Genomic DNA, 24,629 nt, shown 5'->3' with positions numbered 1-24,629 from the left:
GACAGTACTTTTTTTTAAACTAGGGGACCACTCACAGGACTTGCATTTCTATTTGATGAAAACAACAGACGCCCAACAATTAAAAAAAAAAAAAAAAAAAAAAAGTCCTCTCTGGGCTCCCAGCAGCCTTTTGTTTCTCTTCATGGGCTTGTGACTCTATTCTGCCCTTACAGGACCAGGATACCTTGACACACACCATTTTGCACAATGAGCCTTGATATAAGCAATGTGAGCCTTCTTTACAGTGCTAGATTGCATTTCTCTCTTCCATTTAGTTGAGCAATAGCGCGACTTCAACAGGAAGTACTGGGCAGGCAAATCAGTCAGGCACCAATTAGCAAAGCTCTACTATAGTTTGATTTTAAAGGTTATTTCCTTGTAGCATTCAGGATGTGTTCAGTTGTAAAGGAACCTGGAAGATGAACTATGCAAATGATTAATATCATTGCCCCTTCTTTATTTTTCTTCTTTAAGGGCTCTAGGAGGAGGGAGGGAGGGAGGTGATCAGCTGTAAAGTTATTAAAGAACTAAATTAATGGGGAAAAACAGTTCTAGGAACACATATCCTGCGCCTTGTAAGAAAGCTGGTGAACTGGGATCTTTGCTTATTATCATTGTTCTTTCAGGCAAAACAAAGGATCATGTGCAAACATGTCTCTGCTCCCAATGCAAAGCAAGCCCGACGCAAGGATTCCACTGTTCCTCAAGGATGGAGTCTTCTTTTTGACAAAACCTGTGTGAGTGGAAATACTCACCGCAAAGCCTCCTAAATACCTCACACTGCAAAAATATTTCCATGTTAAAGGTTTTCAGGCAGCCTGAGATCCTCAAGAGCTGCAAGGACAAGAGCAGGCATTCTTTATGAGGAATCCAAACCCTACAGCCCTGTTCTTCAGCCACGTCCTGTCCAGAAGGGAGTGCAGGACCATGAGGACCAATGTCGTCTTGTGGAGTTGGGGTCTACCCTAGGACAACTGCAATTGCCTCGCTGTGCCCTCTCCGTGAAGGAAGAACACTCGAGGAGTGAAACTGCAGATTCTCCAAACTTTCTTCTCCTGCACTTGTTTTACATAAATTCACTTCTGTTCCATAGTTTATCAAAGGGTGACACTCTGTCGTCTATTTGTCTACAAGTCAAGCGTGCAGTCTGAATTCTTTGGCAGCGGGCAAATGGTTATAAATGAGATGGGAGCCTCATGCTGTGTGAAGAGCTGTCAGTGTGAACATACAGACCTTTATTAAGTTCCTTAGAACAGAGGACAAAATTAAAATTCAACAGTGTCAATTTATAAATCTAGTCCAAAAAAGTTAAGGAACTGTTTTAGATACGTCTCCTAGTTTCTCAAACATCACCAGCACTCTAAATTTCTTCTGTGACAATGCTGGTCCACAGTTGTTCATTCCAGGCAAACCAAAGGGTTCTAACATGAAGGCAGAAAGAGAATAAAATATCCTACATATTTTTAACCTTCCAGGAGAACCGCTACTGGCCACCAGCTAGGATCCTACATGTAATTTCTATTTGCGGGGTATGCACTTGAGGTGAAAACAATGTTTCCTGTATCACTGCCCCTGATATGCATCAGCGAACCTAGTAGCATTTAATCTGTACCAGCTCTTCCAAACTTCCCTCATTAGCCGTCCCGAGTGCTGTGAACCCGCTGCCTGTGCCACATTTTAGCCTCTGGAATGGCCTGACTCCATGAGCTCTCTGGATATTGACGCCTACTCTGACTTCTAATAAAAGTAGCCAGGTAACACCCACTTTATCAACACAATGACGGCTGTACGAGATAAATGTTGTTTCTCATTTTTCTATGATGCTGTCATATCTAAACCATAATTCAGGGGCAAAGGTTATGCCGAAATTAAATGCAAACAACTTGGCAAAACAGAAAAGGCGATGCTTTCTACAAAGTTTTTTACTGTCACTACTATTATTATTACAATAGTATTTTCATTGTTGTTGTTATTAAATTATGATGATGACGACGACGTAACACGGTTTTTTTTTTTTTTTTTTTAATTTTTTTTTTTTCGTAACACGGTTTTACCTGGCTGTCCTGGAACTCATTATGTAGACCAGACTGACCTCAAGCTAACAGATATCCACCTGCCTCTGCCTCCTGAACCCTGGGATCCAAAAAGCATTTTAAAAATACTTTTCCTAACCCCTTTCAGAAAATGACAGTGAAGTTTTACAGATGTCAAGTTAATGTCTTGAATTGGTAGCCGTGTTGCTATGCTGATGGCCACACTGCCACTGGAAGACATGAGATGATGTCTACTTAAACTCTATGAAGCCAGGGGCTAGGGAGATGGCTCTGTGGATAAAGTGCTTGACCTAAGCAGAGGACTTGGATTTGTATCCTTGAGAACCCATGTGAACACTGAGTGGGTGCAGCGACAACTTTGGAATTTTGGTTTCTTTAAAAACACACACACACACACAGAACAATATTCTAAGAATATATTTTCATATTAAACCTAGGTGTGGGGACATGGGGCTGTTTCACAGCAGCCGACTGTAATTTGACTCATGCTCTGGAGGGGTCATGCTGCCAGCTGCAGATAGTGTCTGCAATTGTGTGACAATTGGATTCTGGGGACTTTTCAAAGGGTACATATATAAGCACTTGAGCCCTGAGAGGTGAGTGGGTTGTTGGTTGCTGCTGGCCGTGGTTTGTTAAGTAGTCATGCACAAAGAAGAAACGACGAGAAAAAGAAATTAGATATCCTGACGGTGACGATCAAACTTGCTCCGAAGAGCTCAATGCCCCTAATCAGCAGAAGTAATCTAATGATCAGGGTGGCCCGTTTCTGACCCCTGACTTTACTCAGGATCTTTTTCCTTTCCTCTTTATTGTTTTTTTTTTCCCCCTCTCATATCTGATGTTAGATGGTTGAAAGGGGGGGAAAGGGGTGCAGGTGGGTAGAAAAAGGAAGAACCCACAAAGTAGGACATGCAGGCTACAGGTGGGTGTGGCAACCCTCCTGTAATTGCAGGGCTCAAAAGGCAGAGAGGAAGGAACTATATAGCAAGCAAGCTGGCTGGCAAGACAGGCCTGTAGCAGTGAATCCTGGGTATGATTTAAGGACTCTGCCTCAGTGAATAAGGTAAAGATCAGTAAAGGCTTCCCTTGTCAGTCTCGGGTGTCAACATGCACATGAACACACCTGTGCCCACAGATATGAAGTAAGCACATACTTGCGCATATCACATATTCATGCAAACATAAAAAACAAAAAACAAAAAGAATGTTACCCAGAACTGTACTTCTAGACATATATACTCAGTAAGTATTTGCAATGTCAACTCTATTCTTACATTAGCATGAATAACAAATAGTTGATGTTCGAGTTTTAATAGCATTTATATTCCTTGCCACTCTGGACCTAAATATAACCATCATGAATGGCTATCGATAGACCTTAACCCTGAGTAAGACTGTATAGCCATATGCGAAAAGCTACCAACATTTCTGAAATGTGTACGAACAACTCAGTACTTTACAGATAGGAACTCTGAGGAGCTACTTAGAAAACATGTTTAAAAAGCCATTGCAATGGTGAGTGAGCTGCGCCTAACATGCTGTGTTTCATTGGCTGAGCAAGCCTGGTAACAACATACTAAACACACTGTCTGAGATTTACAGGGTAAATGGCAGAAAAAAAGAGGGAAAAAGAAACACAGTTCATTGGATATGAGGCTTAACATTAGTCTTCCACAAAACGACTTGACTGAAAATGACCCCATTAGACCCGGTGCTTAAGAAAGAACAGGTCTAAAGCAGCACGTCCCTTGGAAACAACGCAGAAGCATCTAGAATGAGAGCTGTCCACGCCTCCTAGACTTCCCTGGGCAATCTTGAGTACACCTTTCTTTCTGTCTGACCTGACTGGTGCTGGAACCCATCTCTGGGAAAGGCTCAGTGAAGGGATGCGAAAAGTATCTCTACGAGAAAAAAAAAAAATCTGAAAGAGAAAAGGTTATAAATTCTACACATGGCATTTTGGTGCATTTCCTAGACACTCCTGACAGACAAGTTAGACAGTGGAACGTGTGTGCGGAGGAAGCTCAGTAAGTGGCCTTCCTGAAAATAACACTAGCAGGAGCCATTTCATTAATTCCTGGATGGCAAGACACAGAAATTCACAGAAAAACTTGAAATACACAGGGCCGTTGGTCCTGGAATTTATAAACAACAGTGAAAGTTCTGTGTGTGTGTGTGTGTGCGCGTGCGCGCGCGCGTGTGTGTGTGTGTGTGTGTATTGTTTGTGTTGTTTTTCTGCTAAGGCCCCGAGGGCATATTCAGTACTTTCATTCAGTCAACAAGTATTTGCTATGTCATCGTTATACTTAATACTAGGTGCCCAGTGACCTAATTTTGGATGACTGAAAATGGTAAAAACAAAACAAACAAACAAACAAACAAGCAAGAAAGTACATACTTCTTATACAGGAGATTATCAGGGTCTTTTGCCAAACATCCCCTAAAAACCCACATCATTCCCAGTGCGTGTCTCTGTATGTCTATCTTTCTCTCTGCCTCCAACTTTTGGGTAAGATGGAAGCTCTTAGCTTCTGCTCCAGCACCAGGCCCGCCTACCACCTGCTGCCTTGCTCACCACCACCATGATCACGGGCTAGCCCCCCACCCTATGCTGTAAGCAAGCCCTCAGTTAAATGCTTTCTTTCATTAAGTTACCTTGGTCATGGTGTCTCTTCCTAGCAACAGAACAGTGACTAAGACAGTGATGCATGGACCACATGTAACATGTAACATGCACTGTACTGTATTTCCATGTACCCTTCTCACAGTTCTCTTATCAAGCTGACGGCAGGGGTCTGATCCGAGAGCAATACTTTCTTCATTGGGGCAACACATACGCAGAAGACCAGTTCACAAAGGCTTCCAAGCAGAATAAAAGTGAAGAAAGAATCCATGTGGGAAGAAAACCCCCAGGAAGTCATCATCTCTCCTGGATAAGCATCCCGAGCAGCTGAAGCCATGGCACCATTATGGCTTCTACCTGGTACACCTGTGAGTGTGCACACGGCTCTCCCCCCCAGGGGGTGGACATTTAGCACCCCAAGCCAGTGGCACACCCAGTCATCTAGATAAGAAAGTGGTAAATCCCCTGTGACTCCTCTAGACATGTGTGTGGCAGAAGCACAGACTTGGTGGCGACAGAAAAGGCGATGTCACGGGTGGTAACCGGTGTTGTTTATTAACCAAGCGGATGATGGTAATCAGGTACAGGCCCACACACCTGGTGATGAGGACCCGTCCCATCTCATATGCCAAAGAGCGGCACGCTATCAAGGTAGGGACACGCTTCAGGCGGCAGAAAAGCACCACAGTCTCGACTTCTTTAAGCCAACGGGAATTAGACTCCCTGGACTAAATTTTGAGTCTCACCTTTCCTAATGGAGAGTCACAACTTACTGATTAAGTTGGTGGCAAAATGAGGACGAAATCATCAGTTCTGAAGGCCAGAGTTTTTTTGTTTTTTTTTTTTTAGTTGAAAGTCACCAGGCCACACACCAATCTGCAGGTCAGCTTTCACATAAGCTGTCAAAAGGAGCTATCAAAATGGACCCCAAATTACAAAGAAATTCCTTACTGATTCTCGCAGCTCTCATTCTGCTACTACAGATGCTGAGGTTTGTCATGAACTCAGCTCTGCAGCATCATGACCCAGGGGCACTTTTGTGGTTAGGCTTCAAAGGTGCCATGGTTGTGTTTCACTACAATTCTCTTTCGAAGAACCATCCCACTTCTGTTCCCACGCCACCTCGTTAGCAAAAGACGAAGCAGAACGTTTTCTTCACCCACCTGAAGCTGATGAAAAATGTCAACTATTTGGTCAACATGGCCAAATAAAGATTGTAAATGTGGCCGGGCATGGTGGCGCACACCTTTAATCCCAGCACTCGGGAGGCAGAGGCAGGCAGATCTCTGTGAGTTTAAGGCCACCCTGGTCTACAAAGTGAGTCCAGGATAGCCAAGGCCACAAAGAGAAACCCTGTCTTGAAAAAAAACTAAAAGAATAAAAACAAAACAAAACAAAAAAACCCTAAGATAGTAAACACAATTTCAGGACAAGGTGTAGAGCTGAGCAGCTATAGAAAAGTAACTTTTTGTGGTTCTGCAAACTCTGAGATGTGACTTACTCTTTCAAAAAGCCCCAGAAAAATGTTAAATAAGAACAACGTTCCTATGCACCAAATGCCAAGGTGATAGCATTATGCCCTTCATGGAATTCCTCAACTTTGGTATTTTAAGTTTCATAGCACACCAAACAAGGCGTGACATTTGCATGCTTCAAAACATACCAGTGTACCTGAGCCTCTTAGAAGGGGCCGGCCCACTTACTGGGCACACCAATGGCACCAAACTTCAAAGTTGCTAAGCAGTGGTGGGAAGTGGTCTTGCAGAATAAAGTATGTATCTTAGGGAGTAAACATTTAGCACTTCCTTTTCTAGAACTGACCAATCAATGTCTTTCATTTCAGTAAGAAATCCTCTGGTCAAAACTAAACTTAGAGGCTGGGCATGGTGGCACACGCCTTTAATCCCAGCACTCGGGAGGCAAAGGCAGGCAGATCACTATGAGTTCAAGGCCAGCCTGGTCTACAAAGTGAGTCCAGGACAGCCAAGACTAACACAAAGAGACTCTGTCTCAAAAAACAAACAAACCAAACCAAACAAACCAAAACAAACAAACAAACAAAAAAAAAAAACAAACAAAAAAAGCTAAACTCAGCTTGAAGTTATAGAGCTCTTGACTTTGAACTACACTAGCATGGGTGCTGGGGAGGGAGGGAGGATGGTGTGAGTGGGAGAGGAAGAAGGGTGCGCATGAGAACCCACATAGGAAAGGCACAGAGCATCTGCACCTGCATCCAACTGTGCAGCATGCTCCCCTCTGCTTCCCATGTCACCTTGTGGAGTCAGACATAAGATCCCGGAAGTTCTGCGCCATCCCTCTCCATGGCAACAGGTTTATAATTAAACAGAATATCCAGACACACGGCCTAGAAAACATTATAGCTTGTAAACTTCAGCTATCTGAAAAGCTTTTTGAAGAAATAAAACATGTTTGACAAGCTAGTCTTACTGAAAATACAAGAAAATACTTTAAAAGGCCAGACCCTGTCCCAGGCAGTGAAAACATGGATGGGACCATTCCAGTGAGCCAGATCACTGGAAACCACAGTTCCTGCCCCAAAGCTCTTCATCCTATGAGGCAGCGCTGAAGTAGTATAATAAAGCCAGACTGCTCCCGGTGCGTGCACATCCCCTTCCTGCTAGAGGTTCTGGTGAGGTTTACACCTCTAGGACCGCCACAGGGGAGACGTTTGCTAAAAGTTATTTTTCAGGACATGAATATTACAAAGCAGGAATGAAACAGGGAGGGCTCAAATTGCCTCTGGCTGAAGTTAGCGTGGACCACCATCATGGCTGGAGACTACCACTCTTTCCCCAAACTGACTGTCTCAGTTTAGCCCATGGGCCTGTCAGCCAGGTTCAAGGGAACCAGACAGAGTACACTGATTAAGCCACCAGCTTCCTAAAGCACCATGTAAATTGTGCTTCGGCATAGAGGGGCAGGTCAGAGCAAAAAGCAAAAACAGCGACAAAGGGCCTTTTCTTTTGAGACAAGATAGAAAACTTTCTGTGTACGTCCTGCCCCCGCCTCCCAAGCGCCTGGGATCAAACCTGGGGCCAGCCCCCTGAAGCACCTTCAGCAGGTTTCTAAAGTCGTGCTACACCCCAATGCAGGTACACTGTCTTCCAACCTGGGGCAGGCCTCACTATTTTTATCTGAGACATATTACCTAACTGCAAAGTAGTCACTTAGGAAATGAGTCGCTGTTTTGACACTCCCTCTGCCACCACTTGCCATGTGCGTGTGCATAAGAGTGTTTGTGCCTTATGGAGGCCTGAGGTCAGCTCTTCCATTTTGCTAGTTTTGTCCTGGAAATCACAAGTGAGCTACCATGGCCGCCTGGCATTTATGTGGATTCTGCATCTTCGTGCTTGTCTGGAAGGTGCCCTAAGAGCTGAGCCATCTCCCCTGCCCATTTGACTCAAAAAAAAATATTTTTTTTAAAAAAATCCAAATCCCAGTCTACCTCATAAATGCCTCTTACCCTGGTGGCAGGGTGAACATTCGTCTGTGAGGAGACTTTCCTCACTTTTCTACAATGATCTGGGAAGTGTGAGTGTATATGGAAAACAAAACAAAAAATCCAACAGCAAGAACAACAACAACACTTAAAATACTTTGCAAAGATCAGTTCTCAGCTAGAGCCCTGGCTGCTAGCTCCCCTCCAAGCTGCTCCCTAGGCTTTCTCTTTAGCTGAAACATCCTAGAGCAGAGTCATGGTGGCTCATGCCTTCTAGAAACACTCTAGGGTCCTATGCTCAAGTCCGAGAAACCTGCTCTTTCTTCACACCTTCTGAATCCCTCCTGTATGTCCCATCTTTATCATCTCTCCCTCCAGGTTCAGAAGCTTTTCTTTCTCTACTCAGATCCAGCCCTGCTTGTTCCAGCAGCCCAGCCCCAATTTTCCTACCTTCTGATCCCATCTGGTCCCCTGCCACATGAGGAAGGCCAACAATTATGCTGTAAACACAGATAACGCTAAGGGCATCCCCACAGCATCCAGCAGTATGGATTACACAGTGGAGTGGGGGAGGGGAATCGATTGGTAAAGCATTTGCCTTGCAAATGCAAGAATTTGAGTTCCATCCCCACAACTCTAGTAGAAATGCTAGGCGTAGCCCAGTGCATCTGTCATCCCAGTGCTGGAGGGTGGAAAACATGGAGGCCCTTGGGGCTCACTGGCCTTTCTATCCTAACTGGTGCTCCACAGGTCATAGACAGTCCCTGCCTCAAAGAAGGTCGTCTTCTGGTCTCCACATCCATGTGCACACACATGCTCACAGGTACACACAAATGGGCATGAATTAAAAAACAAAATGAAAATACAAAACAAAAAAACCCTAAGTGGATTGTCTGCTGAGTGTGCTGCCAGGATGGAAAGTGCTAGAATTTCATTAAGAGTTAGTGTTTCTAGACTCTGCCTGAATTTGGTGAGCCATTGTTTGCATTTACAACCAAGGGTAAAATGCTATTATATATGATATGATATATTACACTACCTGGCCCTTACAGAGAAAACAACGAAGGCTAACACTGGAATAGGTTGTGCGGAAGCCTCTTAACTGGGCCGGGCATGGTGGCGCACTCCTTTAACCCCAGCACTCTGGAGGCAGAGGCAGGTGGATCAACCTGAGTTCGAGGCCAGCATGGTCTACAAAGGGAGTCCAGGACAGCCAAGGCTACACAGAGAACCCCTGTATCAAAAAAACCAAAACAACAAAAACAAAAACAAACAAAACAAAACAAAAAAGAAAAAGCCTGTTGGGCTGGAGTGGTTAAGAGCACTATCTGATCTTCCAGAGGTACTGAGTTCAATTCCCAGCAACCACATGGTGACTCATAACCATCTATATATACTGGGATCTGATGCCCTCTTCTGGAATGCAAGCATACATGCAGATAGAGCACCGGTATATAAAATTTAAAATAATCAGAAAAGTGGGGCTGGATATGGCTCCCTCAAGCCTGGGCACCTGTGCAAAAGGCCATATACAAGTAACACCAGTGCTAGCAGACAGAAATGACAGCATCACAGCAGCCCTCTGGAAAGCCAGATCAGCCAGCCAGTGAGCTCCAGGATCAGCAAAAGACCTCATCTTGAAAAAAGAAAGAAAAATGGTGCAGAAGTCACTTGAGGACATCTCTGGCCTCCGTGTGCACTCATGCAAACACATATACACATAGGTGCACACACAAATCACCAGAAAAGATATTTCACATTATGCTGAAGGTGAAAATTGCTCAGCTAGGAAGAAAGTATTTCTGAGGCTGCCAGTTTTCATTTGAGGTGCTGCTTAGTATCTGTTGGATGTGGGTTTCTGTAAGTGGATGATGGACCTGGCACAGTGGGGGTGTGTATAGTGCCTGGCATAGTGGGGTGTATATAAAAACTGCTGATTTTTAACCATAACCTAATCCACCAGTTAAGATATTACAACAACCTCGAGGGAGATAAACATAGAATAGTAAGAATAAGCCAGAGGATTCCAAGCTAAAACAACAAAAAAGGAAACACAAAGCCAAACAAAAAACCAAACCAAACCAAAAAACAAACACGAACAAGACTTCTATAAGACAATGAATGTGAGTTATTTTATATTATTATACCCGTTTTCCTTGAAATTAAACAATACTGATCTTCATGGTCATTAACAGTTAAAAACAATTAAAAAAAAAAAAAAAAAAAAAAAAAAAAAAGCAATTAGGTCATGGTCTGAAGTGCCTGCGCCATAGCTCCAGTAATGAAATTGCAAACTATAGGCTTCATGGTCCCTTTTGAACAAAAGAGCGCACGGGAGAAAACAAGAAGGTTGGCCTTGAGCCAGTGGCCATGAACATCCTGCAATGATCTGGGAAAGACAGATTGTCACAGGACAGGTGAAGAGCAAGGTGTCTGTCTGTCTCCCTGACCACTAGGTCATGCCCTTCTCCCCACTCCACTCCAGAACAGGCCTTCTGTTCAAGCAGAGCCAGCCTTTCTTGGGGCCTCAGGGATCTCCCTGGTGTAACTGTTCATTGCTTGTGTTTTTACCAGAATACTCTCCCCATCTCTTTTCTTAAAGCCTCTCAGGCCAACTGCTCAGAGACCTCACACAGCTAACAGGGTTTCTGTTAGCATCCCCAGGCGCCTTCCCATCTGCTCAGGAACACACCTGCCATCAGTTTCCCTTCTCTGCAGGATACACAAAGCCAAGAGTAGCAAGGGCAGCTGGGAGCCTAGCACTGAGATACCTCCCCAGGGAGAAACAGTCCCTACTCAACAATGCTACAGAAACGGAAGGGCTTGGCTCCCTCCCCTTAATCATGTTAGCAACCTTTCCTGACAATTGCCACAAAGTGCTGGTATCAAACTGAAGGCTGCTCATGACATCATGTGGTCTTTAGGTGTAAATCCTCAGGTCTGTCTAGTGATTTAACTTTCTCTAGCCGGTGTTTCACTAATTCTAAAATCAAGCACATTTGTGGAATATTAGCATTACGATCTTAAGAACATCACAATCTTCATACATCTTAAGCCTACCTCATCTGTTCTTTAACAGAAATTCTAGCAAGTGCTGCCATTTGACAAATAGGAAGTGGATTCAGAAAAATTAAGTGACAGCAACACATGGGGACAGGTTGGTGGCAGAAAATGGCTCTCAAATCTAGGATTTTTTTTTTTAAAAACTGCATTCTAACAGGCCATTTGTAAAACTGCACACAAAAATGTAAGCACTGAGCTGTTATTTATTCTCTTGTCATATTAAGTATTAGTATTAAGAAGTGTCCAGGCCTGGTAAGGTGCTTAGTGTGTCAAGCTTCACGGAGTTGGCCTCTGACCTCCACACACATGTCATGGCATGTGTATGAAAGTACACATAATAAATAAACATGGAAGAATTGATGAAGTGCCAAAAGTGGTCAAAGACTTAAACTAACCAGTCCTTCCTGCTGGCATTAATTCTAGCACACTAAAAGGGGCCGGTCAGACTGAGCACCCTGCAGAGCCAGTTAGGAAATGCTACTGGGCCACTCTTGACTTCAGTGGCCACAGACAACTCTGTTGGGCAGGCAGGCCTGGGAGTTTCCCCACCCTCGCCTATTCTTGTCATCTCAAATAGGATGTCACTGACCAGAAGTCTCAGTCAGGTAAAAGGTTAGAGATAGCCCAAGGATGTTGGGGCTGTTGTGGCGGGAAGCCTGGGTGTGGATAGCATCCCAACCTGAAGGTGGCACTGGGAAGGCTGACTCAGAGGCCACCTTGTCACCCCTGAGTGTCCTGCTACCTGAGGATTACACATATCCTCACTCTTGGGACATGTCGTTTGACCTTTGTATTTTTCCAAATTGCCTAAAAATGAAATTCTGTGTTTGTTATCTTTCTTGGTGAGGAAGGTTGAGGTACATATAGGTGGCTTATGAGATGACATAAGGAAGGGACAATCCATTGACCTGAAGGTATGGCGTGCCCTTGATGTTGTGACTTCACAGGAAATGTAATCCGTGTTGCCAGGTGGTGGAGAGAGTTCCATCCACAGAACCCATGGAAAAGAAGCTGGGCATGGTGAGACATGCTAGAACCCCTGTGCTGAGGGGAGGGGACAGAGACAGGCAGATCTTTGGGGATTGCTGACCAGCCACTCAGCTTGTCTTGCTGAGCCAAACTGACATCTCTGTCTCAGAAAAAAAGGTAGGTGACATCCAAGGAACCACATCTGACCCTGTCTGGCCTCTACATAAGTGTCCAAACACACACACACACACACACACACACACACACACACACACACACACACGTGCAACCCTACATTGTCAAGCACTATACTACATGGGCACGTAAGATTGAAGATGAACACTGTCACCCCCTCTAAGCCATTCTTTATTGTGAGGAAGAGGTCCTTCCCCAATTACCTATAAGACCACAGCGACAGAGCTGTGGGTCTCAGCACAGACCGAGGCTAAGAACACTTCTCTTTCTATAGCATCTAAGAATATGGCGGATAAAGACTACAGTATCTGTCTTCCTTTAGTTGATAACAAAACACCCACTCTCTCAGCTTACTCGGGCCACTGCAGCTGTTTCTCAGCTGTCTCAGCCAAGTGTATCCCTGAGCTATGCTGTCTGCCCATCCTGTGCGTGGCTCCTCTCTTCCAGCTTCCGGGAAAACAGCTGTGCAAGCACTCAGGGCTCACCTACAATGAGTGGGCCGTGTGGAGAAAGACAAGGTTAGATCTCTCACAGGAGGATGCTGGGGACGCGGCCTCATGATTACCTCTCATTAATAAACCACCCTAAAAGTAAAGGTCAGGGACCGCGGCGGGCCCCTGTAACCTCTCAGCTATCGACAGACAGTATGGGTTCAACCTTGATCACTTAGATCCGAGGTGGTGCCTTTCCCCTGACCTGCCATATAGGTGGGGGTGGCTAGAAGCCTGGACCGTCTCTATTTTAATGTTTGTATCTTTTATTTGTGTGCACATGGATGCCCCCAGAGGCCGGAGGGTGGTGTCAGGTCCTCTGCAGCTGGAGTTACAAGCAGTTGTGAAGTGCCTGACGCGGTGGCTTGCAAACTAAATTCTGCTCTTCTGGAAGAGCAGCAAATACTCTCAACCGTAGAGCTGTTTCTCCAGCTTCTGGATCTGCTGTCTTTTAAACAGCTAACGGTAGCTTGCCTCCATGGTGGCTGGCTTCACACCAGCAAGCATTGGCAAAGGCAGGAGGCAGAACGTACAGGCTAAGCCAACCCCCAGCTTAGCACCGCAGGACTCAAGCAGAAGGGAAATACAGCTCACGTGTTGGCAGAGAAGGACAAGGAAAGCGTGAAGTCTTTGCTCTTCTATACCATCTTCGCCTCCTTATGAGGCAGCATCCTGTGTACCCCAAGCTCCCTCAAAACCAACCTTATCATATAGCCCACAAAGACTCTCAGCTTTATGTCCTCCAGTCCCTACCTCTCAAATACCAGGATGACAGACGCCTCGCTGCATCTGCCTGGGACCCGGGGCTTCATGGGTACCAGGCAAACACTTTGTGAACTGAGCTACACCCCTAGCCTACTGTCCTCTTTTGAATTTCAGAAGATACCATGGATGTTATCTGTAACTATGGTCTTCTGGTCATACCAAGAGCATACAAAGGAAGACCTACCACTTCGGCCCAAAGGAAAGAAGATGGCACAGCTAGGGCTCACAGAAGATATAAATGTGTCTCCTCGACTTGTTCTATAGCTACAATGCCTGTTCTACAGCCACCCAGGTCACGCACAAATACTGATGTTCAAAGAATGTACAACAGAAAACAAACAAAAGGAGTTTTATTTCATCCTGAGGACTGCAGAGGAGTCATGACAGCTCCTTACGGACATCACATGGGGAGCAAATAGTGCGGTGCAGAATTAAAGGGAAACGAAAGGTTGCCCCCACTATTTGTAAAAGAAACCACGAGAGAAAGACACCACTCAAGACCCAGGAGGTGAGATGAGGGTCTAGGCCATTGTTATTTATCCAGAAATATGCCTGTTTCTTATTTTTAAAACAGCTGACTTTGGAGTCTGGAGAGGTATGGCTTAGCAGTTAAGATCACGTGTTGCTCTACCAAAGGACCTGAATTCGGTTCCCAGCACCCACAGTGGGCAGCTTGCTGCCTGTATCTCCCGGATGTGTTGCCATCTTCTGGCCTCTTTGGGCACCTCAACAGACATGGCGTGCATGCATTTACACTCCGCCCCCCGCCCCCGACATACATAAATCTATGTGATTTCCTGTCTCTACTTCCTGTTCACTTAATTGAGCACATGTATGAAACCACATATATAGCTATTTCACATATCAGGGTCTCTTTTCTTCTGATAACAGCCATAGCCCCGCCCCCCACCCCCCCAAGCTAGGCCCTTCTGTCTTATTTAACACTTGTGCCTCCATGGACTTCCCAGAGCCTAGGATGTCAAAGGAATTCAGAAGTGTCCCTTAGCTGGACTGGCTCCTGCATATAGGTAGCCACAACAGGTGACTCACCAGCTGTCTTGGCCTCAATTTATTCTTTCTTCCTTGTTGTTGGGATAAGTGGGGGCTTGAGCTAAATGTTAATTTTCTTCTGGCAGTAACAATGCACAGATACTCTCTATTCATAAGGTTTTAGAAATAAACATTTACTTTGGTTTTACTCTTTAGTGAAAGAATTCATGACGAGTACAGTCTTGTAGCCTCTGTTTAATAGAATTAATACCATCAAATCTTAACACAAACAAATCTGGAAAGAAAAAAAAATATCAGTGTTCTTAAGTAAGACTGACAAGGATAAAGGAAGTCTGAGATACAAAAGGTGCTAGGCTTTTTTTTTTTTCTATTTGTTCAGAGACTGCACTTATTTTCTGCTCCAATGATGTCGGATACACAGTAAGCCACACTCCTGGGTCTGAAGGTAAAATTTGCTGACAATCTCGTTTCAAGCACATCCAAAATTAGCAACTAATTCTCTCCACATGCTTTATTAATAGACTCCTGAAACTCAGAGATTGGAGAGACACATAGCCAGCATTAAGCCGGCAAATCACACAGACTGAAGAGAAGCGCGTTCTAATATAATCATTACCAACAGACAAACTTGGTAATGCTGGCCTGAGGAACTCTCTTCACTCAGTTACACTTTTATACTGGTGCTTAACAACAGGCAAATGCATGGCTGGGTGGGAGGTGGGAGCACCAGCAGTAAAACTTGTTACAAGCCCTGACCCTGTCTAGTTTAGATTCTAATCGCCACAATGTACATTGACCTCGGCCTTAGCTTTAGCATGAGTTGTCTGGGATCACTTAAGGTTGGGGATGCAGCTCAGCTGTGGAGTGCTTGCCCAGCATGATGAAGCGACCATGCCTTTGATTCCCATCCTACACACACTGGGCATGCTCATAATTCCAGCACTCAGGGTTGGAGGCAAAGAAGACCAGGGTTCCAAGACCAGCCTGGGCTACATGAGAGCCTGTTTCAATATAACCAATAAAATCATTAAAAAAATTTTTTTTTCCCTAGCATGATTCTCAAAGAGTGGCTTAAAACTGGGTTTAATGGAGACTAGAGAGAATGATTTTTTAAGAAATATAGTCGGAGGAAAAGTAGCCAAGAGTGAAGTTACTGTGACGGTTATGAAAGTGAATAAAACTCGGCCTCTCTAAAGTCCTGTAACCTGAAGTCATAAAGTAAAAATTGCTGATGCTGGCCATCAAGTGAGTCATAAAGTGAAAGAAAACAAAACTTTTTATTGATTCCCCCTGCAGGGCTCCTCCCATTACAGTATGGTAGAAAATGCATTATTCCTGAAAGGGTAACATTCTTTACACAGCAACAAAAATAAAAATTAAGATCTGTTTGCTGGGGGCTGGAGAGATGGCTCAGAGGCTCAGAGGTTAAGAGCACTGGCTGCTCCTCCAGAGGCTCTGAGTTCAATTCTCAACAACCACGTGATGGCTCACAACCATCTATAATGAGATCTGGTGCCCTCTTCTGACATGCAGACATACATGCAGACAGAGTATAACATAATAAATAAATCTTTTTAAAAAATCTGTTTGCTGACATCATCTCAGCAGATAGATTTGCTACAAATTCAATCCTCAAACACCTGTGAGGAGTTCTTGTCTTCTCTTTCTGAGATAGCAATAATGAAAACAGCTAATATTTATTTTCCGTTATTAAGCACTAATAAGAGCCAGTCACCACCGCTTGTGTTAAGTGATCGTACTGAATTTGTGCCTCCAACCTTCCAGAGATGCTTGATGAGGACACAGAGTGAACTAGAAGAGAGATATGAAAAAGGGCAGAACATGGCAGCATGCACTTCATTCAGAACTGCTGCAGCTTTCCTCCTGGCCTGCGTGTGTTCCTGCTTTGTGAACGTTACCAGCGTAAGCTTAGCTAGCCACCTTCCACATGCTCACCGTGTGAAAAGTGGCAAATCACACAACACCACTGCTCTGAGAGCTGCAGACAAGTGACAGATGAACTCTGAACATCTCTGAGGTCACAGGGCTCCGAGGACATTAAAATAGCAGCAAGTGTGTGCCTGTCTTATCAACCCCTTCAGAACTTGTGTGTGTGTGTGTGTGTGTTTGTGCGCGCGTGTGCGCACGCGCATGTATGTGACATTAAGAATAACCACATAATATAGATTGTATGTCACAAGTCACCTTGAGTGACAAAGCTGGGATATGCATGGGACTGTCTACTTAGGATGGTACCAGAGAGAGGAACGTTAACAGGTAAACTATCAGGCAACCTGAAAGGCAAGCTGTCCCTGTGTGGTTCACTCAGTGGAGACTATAGCCCGGATTTGACCACAATTCAACCCCAAAAGGGTGGTTTGGGCATCAGGTCTCCTGAGACACAAACTCAGGTGCTAGCTGCGTATCCACCTTTGGACAAAGGGCCACACTGTCTTATTTAAAAAAGCCCCCCCCCCCTTACCATCTCTTCCCCTTTTAATATCCTGCGTCCAATAACAAAGAAGAAACCACTTCCCAACTCGGTCAGAAATTACAAAAATCTAGCAACCTGCCTCCTGTTTTAAGAAGTGGAGTTTCAAAAGCCACAGAAATGTGCTCGGCTAATATTTACAACAGGGAGATAAGGCAGCTACTGGGAGGAAAGGCATTTGTGTACAGGCTGTAACAGGACAGACCGGCCTGGCCCTGGCTAGAGTCAGAATCCCACGTTCACTTGCTTCTTACAGTTGAAACTGATAAGAAAAACTGATCCTGTTACTTCTGAGCTATTGTAGGGGATAAGCTCTATTATACAGACTTTGAAAATATTCAACGGGACACCCTGTTCCCTTGACTACAAAGGTGTCAACTAGCTGTACCCTAAATGGACTTTGTGTAGCACATCCCTGTGCCCAGCAAGAGGCACCACATACCTGCAGGCTTGTGAGTGATGAAGACCAGGAAAGACCAGATGAAACGCCCTCACATCCAGATAGGTCTGGGATGTCGGCTGCATTTGCTTACCTACTTGCTCTCAGCCCTGACTATATACCAGAACTGCCTGCCTACAACCCAGGCGATAACGCTCTCCTGCATGGAGTCTCTCCTTGGCTCACACGGTTGAAACTTTGGTCTCTGGTGGTGCTGTCTGGGAAGGTCGTAGAACCTTTAGGAGGTAGAGCCTTGCTAGGTGGAGGAAGAAGGTCAGCAGGGACAGGCTTTGAGGTTTCATTGCCTGGCCTACTTCTGGTTCACTTTCTGGTTTCTGCCTAGGAATGAAGTGTGGCCTGCAGCCTCTCACTCCTACCTGCCACACTGGCCTGTATCCTCTTAAACTGTATCGAAGTTAACCCTTCCCTTCAGTTGCTTCTCGTCAGGTATTATCAAAGCAACAAGAAAAGTAACTACAGCATCCTTTTCCTCCTTCGTGGCCAAGAAACCCACTTCTGGCTACAAGTATATTTTTCTTACTGGATAATCATAATCAACGAAGTGCTGTGAGCTGTGAATCCAGTCTGCATTGTTTGAAGCAGATCCTAACCCACTGGGAGTTGAATCAGCAAAACTGGTAAATATGTCAACATTAAATTAACACAAAGAAAAATCTGTAGCAAGGCATGGTGGCACATTCCTGTGGCCCAGCACTTAGAGGCAGAGGAAGGAAGGCTGGGAGTTCAAGGCCAGCCTCAGCTATGGATCAAATTCTAGGCCAGTCTACATTTTATTCAACCCTGTTTCAAAAATAACAAAACGTGGATTAAACAACAACAACAACAAAAAGTCTGGTAGCCGGTGGCTTACAGAAAACACAATGTTATATGTATTCATTTTTGCTGTGTTGAGCCTTTTACACACCATTTTGTATGTGGGGTAGGAAATGAAATAGCCAGGCCATGCACTTGGAAACACAAACATGAACTTAGAACGTTTTCCTAAGGATTTTAAAGCAATGTGGTATTAAACGTTAGACCGCCAGTCTATAAATACTGCTGTTATAGCTGTCTGCCCCCAATGTGCTCTACCTCCCACTCTGTCCCTTCTTCCCCACTCTGGGAAATCTTCTTGCATCTGTTTTGCTTGGCAACACACATCAGCATTCCAACAGATGTCACCTGGCCACTGGCTGCAGATTGCAACAGACAAGCAAAACAAGAACTCTGCTCAAAGGGAAAACAACACCTAGTGAGGTTTCTGTGACCGGAGGTCCTTGACCTATAGACTCAGGTTGGGGGTAAGAGAGCGAACTGTGTACCACTCTACCTCCCCCACCCCATCGTGCCTAGAATCACTGGAGGAACGTTCTCAAGCTCCATTACACCTAGTGGGAGGCTCCTCCTCTCCCCCAAGACACCTCTTCTCCTCCCACACAGAACTTCTACAGAGGCCTGGTTCTTCAGCCATAGAAACAAGGATCAGCAGCTGCCTTCGGTTACTTTATGATACCCATGGGACTTCCGTTGAAATCATGTCTATTTTCTCCCTTTGTGTAAATCCACATTGTAAAGAATATTTTCAATAACTTAAAGGGGCATCTCTTTCCTCTGCAGTGATTCCAACATCGCCCGCCCCCTCATCCTATGACTTTTCCAATGGATTCTGACTGTGTCTCTGTGCCCACTCTCAAGTCCTCAGCTGACCAAGGAAATGGGTGACACGTCAGAAGATGAACTGATGACCCACTACTTGAAGAAAACATTCCAAACCCTGCTCCCAGAAAATGCTTCTCAAGAGCCTGCCTTGCCCTAGGAGGTGAAGCTTGCGGGATAAATGAGCTATTTTAAAAGCTATATATCTGCTTTATAGCCCACACATTATTCATCAATGGACAATATGCCCCATAAAAAAATACAGTCTGCAAATCAGAAGCCGACTCTCTGGTGCTAAGCTGCAAAAATACATCCACCCACACCCTGGTATGACACAGGGAGCAGAAAACAACTCGAAATAACACTCCCCGGAGGAGCATAAAAGCTCCCTATTTTCCAGGCATTGCAAAAGGAACGTGGCAGGCTAAATGCTGAGGTAGGATGACCTCCTCAGAGAACTGATGGTCATCCCTGGTACTTTGGGGTATAATGGGATTCGGGGAGGGTTGGAAGTCAGGGCTCAGGACCTTACATTCTTGGGAGAGGTTATGAACCTCCCCAGTTGGCTCCCAGCTCCTAATGTGTTAGTGTAGTGGCCACTGTGGTCCATCTCTGCCCCTCTAGGCTCCTTCTATATGGCTTTCCATTTCCATACGAGCATTATCTGTGCACCCCATGAGGCTGCTGCTCCGTACGCCATCTATGAAGGTTACCTTTAATTGCTGACTTGACATAATCTAGACATGCAAGTGTCTCAGTGAGGAGCTATCTAGGTTAAGTTGGCCCATGGACTCGTCTATGCAGGTCTGCCTTGATTGACATGGGAAAACGCAGCCCAATGTTTAGGTCCCAGATTACCTAAGACTAGATTGAGTGAGCTGAGGTGTGCATGTGTGCATTCACTTCTCTCTGCTCCTGACTGCGGATGTGATAGGACCAGCTGTTTGTTTGACACCCCTGCTGCCATGACATCCCCCCACCCCCTGCAGTGATGGGTGAAATAAAACCTTCCTCTGCTTTCTGTCAGAGTATTTTATCACAGCAACATGAACGATGCCAAAGCCCCTCCTTCCTAGGCGCCATGCACTCAGCTTTGCCATCCCTTTATTCATTAAGTGTACTTGGCATTCACGTCCTCTGCACACACTTGTCCCTCTGAAGTATCTCCTCCCAGCTATCAACTTGACGTGTTCTGTATCACCCAAGGCTGCCTCACGTAACCCCTGCCCTGGTTCAGTTTCTGTGGCCTTCATCACCTTCTCCTATGCAGAATGGTACACTGCTGCTGCTCACCTGTGTCCCCGCTAGCTGGAGGAGGTGGCGTGAGGAATGAGGTGGCGTGAGGGCAGGTTTGGTTGGTTTCGTTCCCTGCTGTGGTCCCAGAATCTGGGATGGCACCTGGCTTGAAAGAAGAGTTTCCGAGGCTACTTCGTAAGTGTCTTTCCACCTGATCTACTACCAAGTTCATTTAGGTATCTCATTGGTCTTTGGAGGGTCCTTCTGGGGAGTCCTACCTATTTGTTCTAGCAGACAGAGTCTTATCTGTCAGAAAAAGAGGTTTTAGAAAGGTTTAAATAAATATTATGGTTGTGTGAGTCAGCACAGCATGACCAACTCCTTCCCCTCATTGTTGAAAATGCTCCAACAGAACAAAGGCACAGCCCCTGAGATCAGCACTCGGAACTTCCCAGGATTTTTCTGCTCCATCACCAGGACACAGACACCAGGTGCAGAACTGCATGGATATCACTTTCTGGCCTCTTCGTGGCGGCCTAACCCTTTGGTCCTCAGTGGCGGGTGGGAAAGGCTTGACTATGGACTTTCTATCATTGATGTGAAAATATACACACACATATTCAATGTGATCTTAAAATGCTCCCCCCTCCAATTAGTATCTAACCAAAGAAAGGCTCCAACCCTTGCCGTCACTCACCCGAAATTCAGGTATTTTTTTTGTAGATTAAACCACTATGTACTCTCATCCCCATGATGAAATACTGATTTCCTTGTGAGTACATTTTTTTATAAGCTGCCTGGTTGCTAAGTGACGAAAGTTCCTGGAGAGATCCTACACATGCCTCTATTCACCCCTGACAGGAATGACCAAAGTATGGGTACCACCAAAGTCCAACTCGGTGAACCAATGAGTTTTACTAGGGCAGAAATGATTCAAAGACAGCTCTATCACCAAAGCCCATCCCAACACAGGTGACAGCTCATAGAAGCTGGGCGTGTGGCATACACTGCACAGCCTGCAGGCAGCTCAACCGCTGCAAGAGTCTTTCCTAACTGACTAAGTTGGTCTAAACCACTTCCAAGCAGCTGGTCTGGTCTGAGTCTTTGCAGCTTAGCTTGTCTGAGAGCGGTTCTCAGCAGTCTTTTTTATTGCTTTCTCAAAGAGGAAGGGCCCTAGAGAATCTATTTGGTCAGTTTCGGGGACTTCCTGAAGCTATTTCGAGCTGTTTACATTCCTGTTTGAGGCGCTTCCCAGCAGGATGGAATGTTTTAATCGCAGAGGAAACTGTTACACCTGTCCATCAGTCACACCTCCTCCTCGGTTCTGGAGAGTCAGAAAAACATCCACATGACCTCTGTGGCATCACAGTCCCCAGGTCAGTATCTACCTGGCCAGCGGCATCTAGTTTTTCTCTTGTGATACATCAGAAGCTCTGATGAGCACAAGGCCCACCTATGTCACCTCAGCTGTTCTCTCCGCCATGTGCGACTCCTGCTTCCCCAGGGATAATAAACCACTCACCAGGGACAAAGAAGGACCAATGCCCCCTTGAACTCCAGGTATGAAGTTTGACATAGGTGCTCAGCATAAACTATCTCCACCAAGAGGTGGCAAGCTGGCCTTCCCAGTAGTCTTCCCAGAAAGAGAAGTCTCAAAACTCTTAGGGACAGGAATTGTCTCAGCTACAGCTTTGTGACATGGGTGACAGGTCTCCATCTGATTGTGATAAGGCTTTGGAGGACTTGCCTTTAAAATGGAAAATGCTTTTTTTTTTTTTTTTTTTTATAATGATTAATCTTTTATTATGGAATAAGCAATAATTTTTAACATAGTTGACTTTGCAAACAAATATAAGCCCATCTTTTTTTTTTTTTAATATATATTTTTTTTAATTTATTCTTGTTACATCTCAATGTTTATCCCATCCCTTGTATCCTCCCATTTCTCCCCCCCACCCCCATTTTCCCATTATTCCCCTCCCCTATGACTGTTCCTGAGGGGGATTACGTCCCCCTGTATATTCTCATAGGGTATCAAGTCTCTTCTTGGCTACTTGCTGTCCTTCCTCTGAGTGCCACCAGGTCTCCCCCTCCAGGGGACATGGTCAAATGTGAGGCACCAGAGTACGTGAGAAAGTCGTATCACACTCTCCACTCAACTGTGGAGAATATTCTGACCATTGGCTAGATCTGGGAAGGGGTTTAAAGTTTACCTCCTGTATTGTCCTTGGCTGGTGCCTTAGTTTGAGCGGGACCCCTGGGCCCAAACCTGCCTATCATATTGTTCTACTTGTAGATTTCTAGGACCCTCTGTATCCTTTTATCTTGCTATTCTCCCATGCGTCTCTCATTTAGAGTCCAAATAGGATGCCTTCCCCTCTGTCCCAGTTTCCTGGTAAGTGAAGGCTTTCGTGGGACATGCCCCTTGGGCTAGTATGCAGATATAAGTGAGTATATACCATTTGATTCTTTCTGCTTCTGGGTTAACTCACTCATTATGATCATTTCTAGCTCAATCCATTTATCCACAAATTTCGGGAATTCCTTGTTTTTAATAGCTGAGTAGTATTCCATAGTGTATATGTACCACAGTTTCTTTATCCACTCTTCTACTGAGGGACACTTAGGCTGTTTCCATGTTCTGGCTATTATGAATAAGGCTGCTATGAACATGGTTGAGCAAATTTTCTTGTTGTGTGCTGGAGCATCTTCTGGGTATATTCCAAGGAGTGGGATAGCTGGGTCTTCAGGAAGCCCTATTCCCATTTTTCTGAGATAGCACCAGATAGATTTCCAAAGTGGCTGTACTAGTTTGCATTCCCACCAGCAATGAAGGAGTGTTCCTCTCTCCCCACATCCTCGCCAGCATGTGGTGTCACTTGAGTTTTTGATCTTAGCCATTCTGATGGGTGTAAGATGGAATCTCAGAGTTGTTTTGATTTGCATTTCCCTGATGACTAAGGAGGTTGAGCATTTCTTTAAGTGTTTCTCAGCCATTTGATACTCCTCTGTTGAGAATTCTCTGTTTAGTTCCAAGCCCCATTTCTCAATTGGGTTATTCGGTTTGGTGGTGTTTAATTTCTTGAGTTCTTTATATATTTTGGATATTAGACCTTTGTCAGATGTAGGGTTGGTGAAGATCTTTTCCCAGTCTGTAGGCTGTCGCTTTGTTCTCTTGACAGTGTCTCCTGCCTTACAGAAGCTTCTCAGCCTCATGAGGTCCCATTTATTAATGGTTGACATTAAGGCCTGGGCCGTTGGTGTTCTGTTCAGGAAGTTGTCTCCTGTGCCAATATGTTCCAGGCTCTTTCCCACTTGGAAAATGCTTTTTAAAAAAAGGATCCAGAGGGGTCAAGGACACCACAAGAAACCCCACAGAATCAACCAACTTGAGCTGTGAACCATGGAGCCTGAATGCGACTGAGCTAGGCCCTCTTCACATATGTAACGGTTGTGCAGCTCAGTCTTCATCTGGGGACCCCTAATAGCAGGAGCAGCGGCTGTCTCTGACTCTGTTGCCTGCCTTTGGATCCCTTTCCCCCTTAACACAAGAGGGGGTGTCTAGTCTTACTGCAACTTGATGTGTCATGGCTGGTTGATACCCATTGTGGATGGCCCTTTTCTGAAGAGAAACAGAGAAGAGTGGATGGTGGTGGGGAGGGAGGGAGGTGAAACTGCAGTCAGGATGTAAAATAAATGAAATAATTAAAAAAAAAAAGTTCCAAGTTAAATGGCACTCTGTAAGCAGGGGTATGTATAATATCTAACAGCACAAATTATAATATTAAAGTACATTAATTTCAGGAAGACATTCTTTGTGACCAAGATTTGGGGGGGAAAGTGACATGTACGTACACACACACACACACACACACACACACACACACACACACACACATCCTACCAAAAGAACCCACTCTACATATGTAAAAGCAGAAATGAATATTTCTAAAGTTCAATGGGACAGCTCTATGGAAGGCGACACTGAAGAGTTTCCCTGTCTGCAGGGGCCCTGACGTGAACTTAGACGTGAGTGCAGTGGCACAATACTCTCGGAGGCCCTCTTCTCACCCACCTCTTCTTTGTAACCTTATGGGAAGCAAGAGTAACACTCGAAAACCACGGAATAAAAGGGATAAAGATGTGGCTCAGCATTAGGGGCCTCAGCACGCACAG

At 45.0% G+C, this 24,629-nt stretch overlaps 1 protein-coding gene across 10 annotated transcripts in view; it reads right to left on the bottom strand.

The window, feature by feature from the left end:
• The window catches only part of Nedd4l (NEDD4 like E3 ubiquitin protein ligase), a 336,845-nt gene that overhangs the window by 98,199 nt on the left and 214,017 nt on the right, over positions 1 to 24,629 (bottom strand). The gene's annotated exons all lie outside the window — the stretch shown is intronic.

This window comes from Acomys russatus, chromosome 20 (assembly GCF_903995435.1).
Source record: "Acomys russatus chromosome 20, mAcoRus1.1, whole genome shotgun sequence".
Taxonomy (NCBI): Eukaryota; Metazoa; Chordata; class Mammalia; order Rodentia; family Muridae; genus Acomys; species Acomys russatus.
The sequence above is the reverse complement of the archived record's forward strand: the minus strand, read 5'-3'. Positions and strand labels throughout refer to the sequence as shown.